Source organism: Globicephala melas, chromosome 3 (assembly GCF_963455315.2).
Source record: "Globicephala melas chromosome 3, mGloMel1.2, whole genome shotgun sequence".
Classification (NCBI taxonomy): Eukaryota; Metazoa; Chordata; class Mammalia; order Artiodactyla; family Delphinidae; genus Globicephala; species Globicephala melas.
Window position 1 is genome coordinate 77253171 of NC_083316.1, and position 15777 is coordinate 77268947.

Below are 15777 nucleotides of genomic sequence, written 5' to 3' on the forward strand. Positions count from 1 at the left end.
AAGTGGTAGGTGTTCCAGAGGAAAGGGTTGGATTAGAGAACATCGGTGTATCAGCACGGGAGGCAAGTCTAGGTCAGTGGTTCCCAGATTTTGGTCTTCAGGGACCAGTACAACTCTTAAAGAAATAGGACTCATCAATATAAGATGGCTGACTTTCTAGCATAACAAACCAACCAACCAAGCAAACTATCTATTATCCTTATAGTTTCATTTAAAACAAAAATTTCAAAAGGACCTGGGCAGATCACGATACAGGAAGAAAGTACTACAGTCTTTTAGATTGAATGAACTTAGCCATTTTTCTCCTTTCAGCATAGACTGGTGACATTTTCTTCACCTTGTAGTGTCATTTGGTATGTCAGCATTTGAGAAGCAACAGTGTAGGATATGTATGGTTCCATATGATCTCTGGCAACATGCTGCTCCACTGCTAGGCAGGGTCAAATGGCGCATAGCTGGGTTAGGGACTCTACTTCTGACAGTGGTGGAGGGGAAGGCTCTGAAAAGAGAATATGGATGGTGCAGTAGGGTGCAGGGATACTTTGGATGATATAGGGTCTGTGAGCAGTTGTTTGGGAAACCAGCTCTCTAGCTGTAGAAGAAAAACTTGTGGGTACCTGAAAGCTGCATTAAAATGCATGAAGGGCTTTCACATATAATAACCCTTGTTATGCCAGAGGGCAGAGCTAGACTTATGGGAGGAAGCCACTGCAGACCCATTTCAGTTTAAAGTAAAAAAAAGTTTTCTGATAATCAGACCTTTCCAATAGATGTTAACAAACTACACGGAGATGGGATTACCCCCTCCGGAAGAGCTCAAAACACATCTGAGCAACAATTTGTTAGGAATATGATAAATTAGGAGTTTGGGATTAACATATACATACTACCATATATAAAATAGGTAAACAGCAAATTCCTATTGTTTAGCATAGGGAACTATACTCAATATCTTGTAATAACCTATAATGGAAAAGAATCTGAAAAAGAATATATATAACTGAATAAGTTTGCTGTACACTTGAAACTAATACAGCATTGTAAATTAACTATACTTCAAGTAAAAAAAAAAAGAAATGTGGAAAAAGTGTTCTGGACTAAGTTGGAAATTGGATTAAAATTACTGTTTTCGGGCCTTAATAACACCTGGAAAGCCTTTTAAACAAATACAGATTCCTGGACCTCTGCTTAGATGCATAGAAACAGAAACTCTCTGAATGGGACTAAGGAATCTGTATGTTTAATAGGTACCCCAGGAGACTGTAAGTTAAATTGCCTGCTGCTGTGGAAAACAATTAGATGAAGTGAACTCCAACATCTGAGCATCTGTGATGAAAGATTCTATAAAATTCGTAAAGAGAACTTTTTTTTATGGCATTAACATTTGAATATTCACTTAATATCAAATGTTTTATTATTGGTTATTTAAAAGTTACATCTGAAACAACTGGTTATCTGAACATCAACACAAAACGAAAGCACTGAACTGTTTTTAAAATATGGTTTGCTTTGAGCTTGAAAGAGGAATTAGCTTCACGTGAGGAAAAGGAGTTATGGACCTAATTATGAAATATGGATATGTAAAAATGCCAGAGATAACGTGTTTGTGCCAAAATTTTTAATTTACCAGATTAGTGATTCATTCTTTCCAATCTCTAATGGCATATTGGTTTAAAATGTTTATTTCTGTGGAAGAAGACTTTAATTGGGACTTTTGTTATTTTGAAATAATTTTTCATTTTTGTGAATGTTTCATTTTGTTATAGCTTGAGTCACTGTCTTAGTAATAGCATTATCAAGGCAGAATGGAAGAGCGGCCCAAAGGTCCTCTAACTAGGTTTTAGAGTCTGTAGTCTGATCTGGACTGTTGTCTCTATTGAGACTCTATCCCAATCTTCTCTGTATAGATGATCTAAAAGGCTTTCAACTGTTGACAAGAGGCTAGGCCTTGAATTACAGGCGTAAGAAACAATTGAATATATAAACAATCAATCAATTGAATCAATTGAATAAATCAATCAATTGAATATATAAACATTGCTCAAAACTTTTTGAACCCCTGAGAAAATTTTTTCTAATATCCTTTGAGCCATTCAGTGCCTTAGAAATATATTCTCATAAACACATTTTCCTTCTCTTCTTTTAGCATCTAGGCTCTATTTGAATATTATTCATTTACATATTCAACAGAAACCTAGTGGGAGCTAACTTTACGCCAGGCACAAACAAGGCTAGATATTGGATAAATAAGTTCCCTGCTGTCATGAAGCTATGTTCTGATAAAGGGAAAGACATAATAAACTTGCAGGTAAATGTATACGAATTTCAGCTAGTGACAAGTGCTGTAAGGAAAATTTAATGGATCAGAGAACTGTTGGGGGACTCTTCTTTAGATGGGGTAGTTTGGAAGAGGAGGTGCTATTTGAGCCAAGACCTGAGCAGTTGTGAGAGAAGAGCTTCAGGGAGAGACAATAGCCAGTGAAAAGGCCCTGAGGTCAGAATAAGCTGAGGAATTGCAGGTCAGTGTAGTACCATTGTAATGAAAACTTGGGAGGGGGGGAAAGGAGGTTAAAAAAAAAAAAAAGGCAAGGCCAGATAATGCAGAATCTCACACGCCCATGATAGGAATTTGAATTTATTCTAAGTGTGATAAGTTCTGATTAGGCAGTGATATACTTTTGTATTTTACAAAGATAACTCAGACTGTGTAGAGATCACCACAGTCAGTTAAGAGTGGAATGAGGAAGACCAGCTAGAAGGCTGCTGCTTTAGTTCAGTTTAGAGATGATGACTGCTTGTTAGAATAAAGCTATTGACTGAGGGAATGTACGTGAAAATCACGTATATGCCCCTTTCAACAGACATTCTCAATCAAGAAGGTCACATATGTGACTCTTACAAGAATCATGCGATTCTTGAATTTGTATTCAGCCTTAATGTTCACATGTCCAGCAAATGTCATTAGTTTCATTTCTCCCTGCTCTTAGCTTACTACCGCCTTCAGTTGAGAATCACTAGGGTAGATGATTGAGCAGGACAGCTTGGTCTTTATCAGGCCAAATGTACCTCCCAGTTAAAATCTAGAGACCAATGCTCACTTATTTCTGCTATTTCCCTTTTTCTTCCCACAGGCTTCTTTTTCCCAGTTTCTACCTCTTAATTTTCTGTCTTCAGAGGAACACAGGCTCCCAACTTCTCCCCTCCTCATCTGTCTACTCTAAAAGACACACAGATCTTAATTTGTATGCTGTTGTTTTGAGGGATTTATTTTTTGTATATAGAGGAATACAGAGATGAATATAAATAAAAATGTAGAAAACTCCTCAATTTATTCCACCAAAGGAAGGGAGGGTGAACAAGCTACCCTTTCTTTTCATTAGATCATAAGTACAGGGGAGGGGGTAAGACACATTTTCAAACTTTTTTTTTTCGGTACGCGGGCCTCTCACTGTTGTGGCCTCTCCCATTGCGGAGCATAGGCTCCGGACGCGCAGGCTCAGCGGCCATGGCTCACGGGCCCAGCCGCTCCGTGGCGTGTGGGATCTTCGCGGACCGGAGCACGAATCCGTGTCCCCTGCATTGGCAGGCAGACTCTCAACCACTGCACCGCCAGGGAAGCCCTCAAACTTTTTTTAAAAGGGGAAGTAATATGGGACTTCCCTGGTGGCACAGTGGTTAAGAATCTGCCTGCCAGTGCAGAGAACATGGGTTCGAGCCCTGGTCCGGGAAGATCCCACATGCCACAGAGCAACTAAGCCCGCGTGCCACAACTACTGAGCTTGCGCTCTAGAGCCCATGAACCACAATTACTGAGCCCATGTGCCACAACTACTGAAGCCCACGCACCTAGAGCCCATGCTCTGCAACAAGAGAAGCCATCACAATGAGAAGCCTGTGCACTGCAACGAAGAGTAGCCCTCAGTCGCCACAACTAGAGAAAGCCTGCACGCAGCAACGAAGACCCAACGCAGCCAAAAAATAAATAAATAAAATTATAAAAATTAAAAAAAAGGGAAGTAATATGTTTACATGTTACATTTATTGAGTGATTGTTATGTGCCAAGCATTGTTGTCCAGGGTTTTACTGTACTGATTCTCTTATTGTCATCCCTCTTCATAGATGAGGAAACTGAGGTACGTAGCTATTAAGTAATTGGCTCAAGGTCCCATAGAGAGTGAGGGGCCAACCCGGGATTTAAAGCCAGCTTTTTCTCTTCTCTAGGCTATGCTGCCTCTCCAGGTGAGAGGACTTGGGAATCTGTAGAGAAAGGAGCCTTTGCAGGTGTGGTGCTGAAGAACCATTCACCAGGTATGTGCCCTGCCTTCCTGACTCCCAATGTGGCCCTAACTCCTCCTTCAGACTTTCTGTGCTTAATCCACCTTTTACCTCTGGGCCTTGCTTTCAGAGCCCCACTTTACCTGAATCTACCCTTCACTTAGGTCTTTACTGATAAGTATCTTTTTAAGTATGTGTTTGCCAAAATTAAAAGAAATATTCCCCATTTCCCTATCACTGAATTTCTGACTTGCTTTACCAGCAACTGTCTGCTTCTCTGTGGGTGCTCTCCTTATGTCTGAAGCAGGGACCAGGAGATCAGAGCTCCCTAAGCTACAGGGACACAAAGCTTTCCTCTCTGTGGTTTGTCCACTTGGGTGTTGAGACATTCATTTTTCAGCTTGTCACTCTCACAGGTATACTCTTGGTCACAGCAGGCTCCAGGAGATTACTTGTCTCGCTACTGAATTTTCTTTATATGTTTTTTTTTTAAGTATGTCTGAAATTATAGTCTTGAGCTTTCCTTTTTCATACACAAACTAATCATTATGAAACCCAATAATGATCCCTGAGGGAAAAACCACATGGAGTGAAAGGGCTCAGACGTGGAGTGAGGGTGTTGGACAACAGACATCATTCCGGGACCCGTGGACACAATTCTTTCCGGGGGGTCGGTGCATTGCATTTTTATGACTTGAAGCTATTTTTCAGCATATTACACCATAGTTTCCATGAAGCACAACTGTGTGTTGTAATGTCCATTTTCATGCTCCATATCATTCTTGAGCCTGAAATTGCAAAGTTTGAACATCATGTATTATTGATCTATGTTTTTGACTTAAACACAGGAGAGGGTAAAGCTTAAAGGACCAGAAAATTCAGAAACACTCCATGAGATAAAGGGACTGATTTTCCGTAATCTCTTTGACAAAAATGCTCTAACATTTTATTCTTATGGGTGATGTGACTACAAGATGGTTAACTTGATTATTTGCTTTTGAATGTAAGAAAGGAGTCTGAAGGAGAAGTTCCTTTAAATTTGAGATTTAAATATAATTTCTCTTCCAAATAATAGAAGATGGGTATACCCCAGCATTTTACTTTTGAGAGAGAAAGATTTTGGCATTCAGTTTTAAAGGTAGAGCAGTCCTGTTCTTGGGCCAAAATCAGAGTAAGGAATGTTCTGGAATCTTTGCCTCTCAGAAAAGGGGGAAAAATATCACTTTTTACCTTCTAGCAAAATCTGTTCTTAAGAAAGACTCAAGTACTTGTTTACACTAAAGTGAAAATGACTGAACACCGCTTAAAACACCAACTCTCTCTCCCAAAGGAAGTTGTAGTTTCACAAGGATAAAATCTTCAGGTGAAAGAGTGAAATCCTCTCAATTACCGATTTATGTATTTGTTTGTCTGTTTGCTTCTTTCTTAAAGTTTACTTTGTACTTTGTTCCAAAAGGGAGATTTAAGGCCATGCCTCATGAGATAAAAAAAAATTAAAAATAAATAATTGAGAACATTAGGATGACTCTAATATTGGGGATTTGGGATTTTAGGAAAACATGGAAAGAACTCTTTATTTTGTTGTTGTTGTTGTTAGAAATTCTTATTTTCTCTTGAAATCTTACTGGCGCAGGGGTTGGGTGGAGTCATCAACTCCCTTATAGCAGACCAGCTTTTCAGCACATGGGAGATAATTTTTGGTGAAAAGTTAGTGTTTTTTAATCTCTCAGCTTGCTTGGGACATTTAGTACAGTTTACTATTCTAGGGTTAGTTCTTTGATAGCCTTCTCGTTGGTTATTTATTAACCTCCCTTTAAAGTACAACTTAATCGTTCAAGAAAGGTACAAAGTTCAGTTAATGTTTCTATTGTTTCTAATTATGATAACACATAAGACCACTGTATAACTAGAAATGGCTCCTAAAGGATAAAATTCATATATGAAACAATTAGCCTGTGGGGCACTGGCTCAGTATCAGCATTATACAGGGGAATCCTGCAGTAACAGGAAAATGCTGCCACATCAATGGAATGTTTATATATCATCTGTGTTTCAAATAGTCTATGTGCTTCAATCCTAACTTCCACCACCTCCTCCTGCCCCTGTTGCTTTCCTTATAAGGACAGGATGTCAAAGGAGATCGAATGAATACTCCCCTAGGGAATTCAGAAAGAAGAAAGCAGTAGATCTCCTGCTTTCTAGAGATATGTCTGTTTTGCAATTCATCGAGGATGATGATTGCTTTGGATCCAGAATTCAAACTGAATACAGGGGTTCAGTTTTTGTCCCCATTTGTAGTAGTGGAAAAAGGAGCCCTAGGAGACTTGAGTAAGTTTAGGTTCTGCATTTACCAAGCAGAAAGAGATTGTGGTTCTCTTACCTGTCCTCCTAGAACCTAGAACACTGCCTACGTATGTATGTGTTCAGTGAACACTTGTAAGGTGAACGTACAATGAAGTCTTCCTTCTGAGAGCTCGTTTCTAAGCGTCAACGTAATAGGAGCTCTGAGGTACTTTTCAGGTACAGGAAATCCTTCAATTCCTACCCTGTTGATTGACTGAAGATGAACCAGCTCCTGCTCACTATACTGTGTTGGTCAAGGGTGCTTAGCCCTGGAATCAGGTTGGTTAGATTCAACTGGTACCTTCACCATTTGCTAGCTGTGTAAATGTGGGGAGGTTGCAGAGCTATTCTGGGGCTGAATTTCCTCAACTATGAAAGGGGTGGTTAGGAGAAGGAACTGATGTATGAAGTGCACAGTACTAGATACCCTTTGCCTGATGAATATTGGCCAGCAGCCACAGTAGAGTAGCCCTAACCCTGGGAAAGCTCAAATCCTATGTGCTAAAAGGAAGACTCTTTTTGGCTAGAAATAATAGGAACTTCCAGGAGTTAAAGACAGATTCACAGCTGCCTGTGGCTTTTCAAGTTACGTAATAATTAAAAGATCATTGTAAATGACTGCTTTCCAGAAAGAAGTAGGTAGCTATCAAAAGGTTTTGAATCGGGAATAAATATTGGTGGATTTCTTTCTTCAAAGAGATTTTTAGAATTATTTCCAATAAAATAAAGAAAGTTTATGGATCTAAAAAATAAAAATAATGTTTAAAAGCCTTAAAGATGAGATTTTGCTTGGAAGTTATTTTTCTTTAACGAACATGCCATTCATTCAACAAATATTTATTAAGCAGCTACTATATCTAAAGCACTGTATTAGGTGCTAGTGAGAAAAAGTTAAAAAAGGTATGGTGCCTGTTCTTAATGAATTTAGAGAGTCTAAATATTTAGATAAGCAATGCCTTCAAAATCATTATCCTGAGATCCTATGCATTTATTCCAATATTGCTGCTATTGCTTTCAACACCTTCAAACAACTTTTGGGCAAGTGCCTTCAGAGTCAATGCCCAAGCCCCACAAAAACAGCAGTGGCGTCTTTACTTTTTGGAAGGACCAATATTCAGCTGACGTTAAAATACCCCAAATCTCCTTTATTGGTTGGTTAATGTCACAGCTCAGAAACCCCCAAGTGCCCACTCATCCCCACCGCTACAGTTTCCCCTACTGGACCCTCTAGAAGGACTCACAATCCTGCTACTAAAGAGTTAATACTTGGATCTTGGGCAAAGCCCTCTAGTACCTTGCTTCAGTGACGTCTATTCTGATTGATCTGTGTCCTTCCAAACCTATTGCTGAATATTTAAAATATCACCCCTAATTTAGAGTGTCACACTGCATTACCCCTAATCCTTTTGTCACATCCAATATTTTTCTACCCAGGGCACCCAGGACCCCATCTCCTACTCTAGATTAGTTTTAGCTATTGATGAAGATCGAATCTAACTTTAAAGGGCAACAGTTGGCTATCTTTAAAGACATTTGTTTTTAAAATAAAGGAACAGAGTAAAGGCAAGTCCAAAAGAAAGGTCCTAAGATTGTTCTAAACAAAGGCAAACATCATCAAGGTTTGTCTGGAGGGTCCCAAGGTGACTGCTCAGAGGGGATGACATTCATTTCCTATGTAAATTCTGATGCTTTTATGAACAAAAAGAATAATATCAGTCCAATTCCTTTATCGTCACATCTTGCATATTAGATGAATGTCTGCTTTTAGAGAAGTTGTGTTTAAAAGTCATAAAACCTCACTTAGGAGCATTATTAGAACCTAGCATATTTCTTCCAGCTAACAAAATGTTAGCATAAAGGGATATGATAGGCATTTTGGAATTCCTAATACCCAGGTATAAAAATAAAATAACAGTGAATATTTTTTCCAGTGACAATATGATTCAGAATCATTCAAAATTGTTTAGTGTGGCACAATCCTAGGGGAGAGAAAAGTTTTTGTTTCAGGGAATGTGAATTCAGAAACATGTATTGTGATAAAATATGCTTATTTTTAAGAGGAGAATTTGTATGAGGGGATCTGAATTTATTTTTACTTTGTTAAAAGACACTTACAAAGCAAAAATCCCAATTGGCAAAACAAAATAAAACAAAGGACTTTGTGAAGATAAAATTATTTAATGATAGGTGGGACATGATTTTGAAAGGAATGAATATCTGATACTTGTGCCAATGACAATTTACTTTAGGTCCCATAGCCTAGAAAGTTGATAAGTGGTGCTTAATTAAAAGTTCTGCTGATTTAGCTGCTAAATCATTGTATGAAAATCAGTAGATTTTTTTTTCCATAGTGACAGCGGATTTTATAGATAACGTTAATTCATTCTATATCATTTGACCATTGAACTGAGGTTTATTTGTTGAATGAATGTACAAAGAACTGATCAGAGGTAAGAATAATACATCTTTTTGGATATTTTCTTAGGACTTTATTTAAAGATAATAATTTTAAAATATTTCTTGAAAAAATAATTACAAATGGATAGAAACTTTTTACAAATGAGAAAAAGATTACCTGCAGTTCCTACCAACTGTAAGTAACCACCATTAGGATTTTTGTGTGTCTTGATACACATTTTCTGTACATGTGTATTGTAGGTATGTATACATGTATATGTATATGTGATTTACAAAAATGATCATACACACACCTTTTTCTTTTACATAATATATTGTGATATCTATCCATGTAAGCCATTAAAGTGTTCTAGAGAATTTTTAGTGACTTCATAATATTCTAGTTTATATATATATATCATAATTTATTTCACTAATCTGTTATTGGGTGTTTAGGTTGCTTTTACTCTTTTAGCTATTACGTTGTAGAGACTTTTGGCCATTCCAAGAATTTAAAATCATTTTTGTGCTATTATTGCCTTGGACAGTTTAGTTAAGCCTGTGAATCCCCTCTCAGAATAATTTTTTTTGCATAAAATATAGGGTTACAGAAGAAACCAATTATATTGAAAGTGTTATCAAAATATTTTTTGAAATTTGTGATATATGTGCCTCATTATAAACATATTAAATAACAAGATCTAATGGCACATCTAATAACAACAATAATTTTAACTAGTGATAAACATAAATGAGTTTTGAGATACCTAAAGCAATTAGGATAATAGTAGCTGCTGTGTTCCATTTACTTCATTGTGATTTGTTGCTTACTTTAGTAATATAAGGAAATGCTCAATTTCAGTTAAAGGTTAATAATAATAAAGATGTGAGGGACTTTCCTGGTGGTCCAGTGGTATAGAATCAGCCTTCCAGTGCAGGGGACATGGGTTTGATCCCTGGTTGCGGAACTAAGATCACACATGGGGAGGGGCAGCTAAGCCTGTGCGCCACAACTACTGAGCTCACGCGCCTCAATGAGAGAGCTCGTGTGCCGCAAACTACAGAGCCCATGCTCTCTGGAGCCTGAGTGCCACAACTAGAGAGAAAAACCAGCACACCACAGCTAGAGAGAAGCCTGCGAGCTGCAACCACAGATCCCGCATGCGTCAGTGAAGATCCTACGTGCGTGCCGCAACTAAGACGATGCAGCCAAAAAAAAAGAAAGAAAAAAAATTTTTTTTAATTAAAAAAAAAAATGTGAAATGTGTTCCTTCCAGACTCATAGAGAGCTTGAATTTTATCCATTAACCTTCATAGCCACAGACCTCAGATTAAGAACTTTACTGAACATTATAAGATTAACTTGAAAGCATTGAAACTAGTAATAAGGGAGTTTTGTATGTTCCCCAAAGATTAGCAATATGAACTTAAAATAACAAAATGGTACGAAACTTGGTGAAACCAATGGAGGTTGAGAATCATAATCTGTAACACAAATAGACCAGGATGATGAGTAATGGTGGAAGAAACCTAGGAGGAGTTGTGGGAAGCTAATTATGAGTAGGGTTTCAAAGGAATGGAAGAGCAGAGAAAAACCCTGCTATTTAAGGCTTCTAATGAAAAGACAACGTGTTATTGAAAAGGGGAGAGTGAACTTTTAGCTTAGTGAAACCAAATGTCCTAGCCTCAACAACCAATGACTACAAAATATTATCTTATTTCCTCTAACTACATAAGTGATATGAACTCCAGTCTCACAGACCAACCCGATCGCCTGAAATCGGCCCCTCCCGCAAAGTTTGCACTGACTTTTCCTCCCGTCCCAAGGGTGCTGTCTTGAGGATGTGCAGGATGGAGCAGGTCTTCGTGTTTTTCCATTTGGACTTTCTGCAAAGACACTACACATTGCCTCTGTTGTCAGTCACCTCCTGAGGTTGACGTGAAGATGTTTTTACTATCTCTCTGACTTGGTGTTGGCGGTGGGGAGAGTCCCCTCTGTGCCCTTAGCTTCTCAGTTCCAAGCAAAAACCAGTTCTTCTCCTAATTCCACAAGCAGAGACAAGGCTGCAAGTTCCCACAAAACTTCACCCAACGTGGGATGTGGACCAGATCATGTTGGGAAGTACTACATAGAATAACCTACATCCAGGACAAAGCCTGTAGGACCAGCCATGCCTCAGGGCAGCTAAAGGGATTTCTCACTCTCTAGCTCAGTTTGGGAGTGTTTGAGTACTCCCAAGAGGCCCCTAGAGAGGAGAGAATTTTTCTTTTCTCCAGTGCCAGTCCTACTCCCCATAGTTTCTACACTTCGAGTCCAGACCCCTCCTGGGATTGACAGTGAAAACACCATATGAGGAAGATCCCAGCTATAACCACAGAGGTTGGCCTATAATTTATTAGTTCAGCATCTATATATTCTGGGTTATTTAGTACTAAATAACATCATGAGTAGGAATTCCAAAGTCCAGCCTGTTTCTTTTTTCAGTTTCTCCTCTAGCATTCAGTGACATTCATATCTGCACATATATATATATATATATTTTTTTTTGAATTATTTATTTATTTATTTTTAGCTACATTGGGTCTTTGTTGCTGTGCGTGGGCTTTTTCTAGTTGCAGTGAGCGGGGACTACTCTTTGCTGCGGTGCATGGGCTTCTCATTGCAGTGGCTTCTCTTGTTGTGGAGCACAGGCTCTAGGCACACAGGCTTCAGTAGTTGTGGCATGGGGGCTCAGTAGTTGTGGCTCGCAGGCTCTAGAGCGCAGGCTCAGTAGTTGTGGCACACGGGGCTTAGTTGCTCCGTGGCATATGGGATCTTCCTAGACCAGGCCTCAAACCCATGTCCCCTGCATTGGCAGGCAGATTCTTAACCACTGCACCACCAGGGAAGTCCCTGCATATACTTTTTATGTCTTTAAATTAAGTCTTCTGCAAACAACTGCTATGACAAGGACAAACACACCTTCATGTCTTTTACCCATTTTCTAATTGCATGGTTTGTTTTTTTACTGTTTGGTTTTAAGGGTTCTTTATACATCCTATATAGTAGGCCTTTGTCACATATGTAGTTTGAAGATATTTTCTTCTAGTCTGTCTTTTTATTCTTTTTATGGTCTTTTGCAGAGAAAAAGTTTTCCTTTTGGTGAACGGACAGTTTATTGATTTTCCCTGTTATGGGTTGTCCTTTTGGTGTCAAGTCTAAGAACTCTTTGCTTAGATCTCAATCCCAAAGATTTTCTCCTGTTTTTTCCTACTAGTTGGAAGGTAACATAGTTTTACATTTTACATTTAAGGCCATGATCCTTTTTGGATTAATTTTTGTATAAGTCATTTAGGTTGAGGTTCCTACTTATTTATTTTCTTTCTTTCTTCCTCCCTCCCTGCCTCCCTCCCTCCCTTCCTTCCTTCTCCAGTTGCTCCAGCACCGTTCATTGAAAAGGCTATTCTTCCTCCATTAAACCACTTTTGCACCTTTGTCAAAAGTCAGTCAGGTATATTTGTATGGGTGTATTTCTAGGTTTTCGATTCTGTTCCATTGATCTATATGTCTTTCCCTCCACCAGTACCCCACAATTTTGATTACTGTAGCTACACAATAAATCTTAAAATTGGGTAGACTGATTTCTCCTCCATTATTCTTCTTAAAATTTTTTTTTAAAACTATTCTAATTCCTTTGCCCTTCCACATAAATTTTAGGAAGAATAATCTTGCCTACATCTACAAAAATTCTGGCTAGGATTTTGATAGGAGTTGGATTAAACCTATGTATTGATTTAAGGAGAATTAACATCTTTACTTTGTTGAGTCTTCCAGTCCAGAGACATGATATGTCTTTACATTATTTAAATCTTTTTTGATTTCTTTCATTAGCATTTTGTAGTATTCAGCATACAAATCCTGTACAAATTTTATTAGGTTTACACCTAAGTATTTTCAGGTTTTTTTGATAGATTGTAATTGGTATTTTTAATTTTGATGTTCATTACTAGTATATAGTAGTGGAATTGATTTTTGTATATTTATTTTGTATTCTGTACCCTTGCTGAACTGACATAGTATTACTAGAAGTTTTGTTGTAGATTCCTTGGGATTTTTCTATGTAGACAATCATGTCATCTGCAGATAGATCTGTTTTCTTCTTTTTGATCAGTTTGCCTTTTATTTCCTTTTCTTGCTTTATTGCAACATCTAGAACTTCCAGTAGTATGTTGAATAAGAATGTAGGTGTCTTTGTCTTGTTTCTGATCTTTGGGGGAAAGCATTTAGTCTTTCATTATTAACTATATTAGCTTTATCAAGTTGAGGAAGTTTCCCTCTATTTCTAGTTTTCTGAAAGTTTTTATCATGAATGAGTGTGGGATTTTGTCAAATGCTTTTTCTTATCAAGTGATATAATCATGGATTATAGGCAATATTTTAAGTCAAAATATAGCTCCTGGAAACTTTGTAGAATACTTTATGGTGTTATTTTCTTATATACTCAAATAGGGAAGGCCTAATATCCCATGAAATAAAAGAGAATTTTAGATCTTGGAATTTTCATTTGCCTTCTATGAATTGCAAAATGAACAGATTTATGAAGAGGGGATGATTAAGCTATTAAATAAATATATATTAGGTACCTACTGTGTCCCAGACACAGTTCTAGTCAATAAAGAAGACAGACAAGGTTTCTGAAATCTTGGAGTTCATATTCTGGGGAAGGTAGTGAGGAGGAATGAAAATAAAATGATAAAAATCAAGAAAAACCCCAGGTTGTATTAGGCATTTTGATGAGAATAAAATGGGGTTATGTGTTACAGAGACACAGGGAGAATGTTTTATATTTGGTGTTAGAAGATGCTGTTAAACTGAGAAGCCCAGGAAATTATATCCATAATCCAAGAAAAAGTCTTGTGCTTACATTGCTCTAGTTTGCTCTGTCCTCCTCTGACCTCCTTCTGGCCAAATCCTTAAAGCCACAGCACAGTCCCTCATTCTTGGTAAATCCTTCTGGGATATTCCTGCCAGGAGGAAGAAAGTGCATCTGATGTAACAGCCACTGTATGTACTGGACTGGAGGATGATCTGATTGGCCCAGTGCAAGAAGGGTTGGAGAGTAGAAGAAACCACAAGCAGAAAGGCCAGATGAGGAAATTAAGCTAAATATATACTATCTCAAGTATATTCCCAGAAGTTACTGTTAAAATTAAATCCTTGCTCACAACGAAATATTGTACAGCAAAGGTTCTCAAACTTTTTGGTCTGAGGACATTTATGCCCTTAAATATTACTGAGGACTCTATAGAGCTTTTGATTATATAGATTATAGATATTCATATTTACCATATTATTATACAAAACTGAAAAATTTTTTAAATACTTATATGTATTCATTAAAAATAATACTAAACTCATTGCATGCTAACACAAATAACATACTTTTGTTAAAAAAAACTCTTTATTTTCCCCAAACAAAAAATTAGTGAGAATAGAGGCCTCGTTTTACATTTTGCAATCTCTTTAACAATTGGTTATGAGAAAATAGCTGATTTATCATCTCTACTTCTCCAGTGATCTATTGGTATATGTTTTATTTAAAGAAATCCCAGTCTCACATAGGTAATTTCATTGTTTCTTTTAGATAAATGTGGATATTCTTCTTTGATACTACATTAAAACTTGACAAGTGGTAGTTTCTTAAACGTTAGTTGTAACGTGGATTCTGAAACCATATCAGCAAACTTTTCATATTCTGTTACAATAAAATCCATTGGTCTTACATGAACTTTGAGTGGATCTTTTACCAAGGCATGACTTTGTATTGTGCATTGGTTATTTGAAAAATATTGGTATACTTAGTTATGCAGATCCTCCACATGTTTGTATATTTCCTCATATAGTGTTTTTTTAAAAATCACATATAGTAAAGTCATTAGATATTGGGAAGCTGTCAAGTTCATGGTGATAGATATGTTTTCCAAAATTCTAATTTTGGTTTGAAAGCTCAAGTTTTGTCATTGTCATCAAAGACTGCCTGTCATTTTCCTTGAAGTTACAGGCTCACTTCATTTATTTTTAAGAAAATGTTTGCCAAATGCCCAGTTCTCAATAACCATAGTTTTCCTGTCATTCTTTCAAGTAAAAATAGTGTTCTGTAATAAAAGTGACTAGTTTAGTTTGCAACTCAAACAAATTTCTTTACCTCATGAGTTCTTTTCATCCATTGTACTTTGGGATGCAGTAGAGGTCCTTTATGCGTACTTTAAATTATATCACACAGAATATTAAAAGAAGTACTCAAGGGTTGAGAGTGACCATGTCCCTGGGATACCTTTTTTGAGGAATCTCCTCAGGGAAAGGTCTGCTCAGTTTATTCCTGAAAGAGTGGAGCTAAGCATCACAGTATATACTCTGCCAGACCATTAATAACCCACTTTTAAGGGTTGTTTACCCACAGCTCCTTGCCAAGCAGTATGTAGTTAGGAAAGGAAGAGAGCGAGACAGAGAGACAGACAGATTATATGTAATTAATATGAATTAATTATGTTAAGGGCCCTCTTTCTGAGAAAGAGGAGTAGAGGGGAAACTAATATTTATTGTGGATCTACTGTATTTCAGGCACTATATAGGCACTTTACACATGTTCTTTCATTTAATCCTCAGAATAAACCTATGAGGTAAGTGTTATACCTATTTTATAGATGAGGAAACTGAGCCCTGTAAGGATACTAAATAATTAATCCAAGGTCATGCAGCTAGTAAGTGACATTACGTAGGA

General features: G+C 37.4%; 1 long non-coding RNA gene across 1 annotated transcript in view; it reads left to right on the forward strand.

Annotated features, from left to right (window-relative positions):
- LOC115847917 (uncharacterized) overlaps window positions 1-15777 on the forward strand; it is a 279707-nt gene that overhangs the window by 213540 nt on the left and 50390 nt on the right. The window contains exon 3 of the long non-coding RNA XR_009563436.1: window positions 4223-4309. This is a non-coding gene — a long non-coding RNA (uncharacterized lncRNA). The remainder of the gene's footprint in view (window positions 1-4222; window positions 4310-15777) is intronic.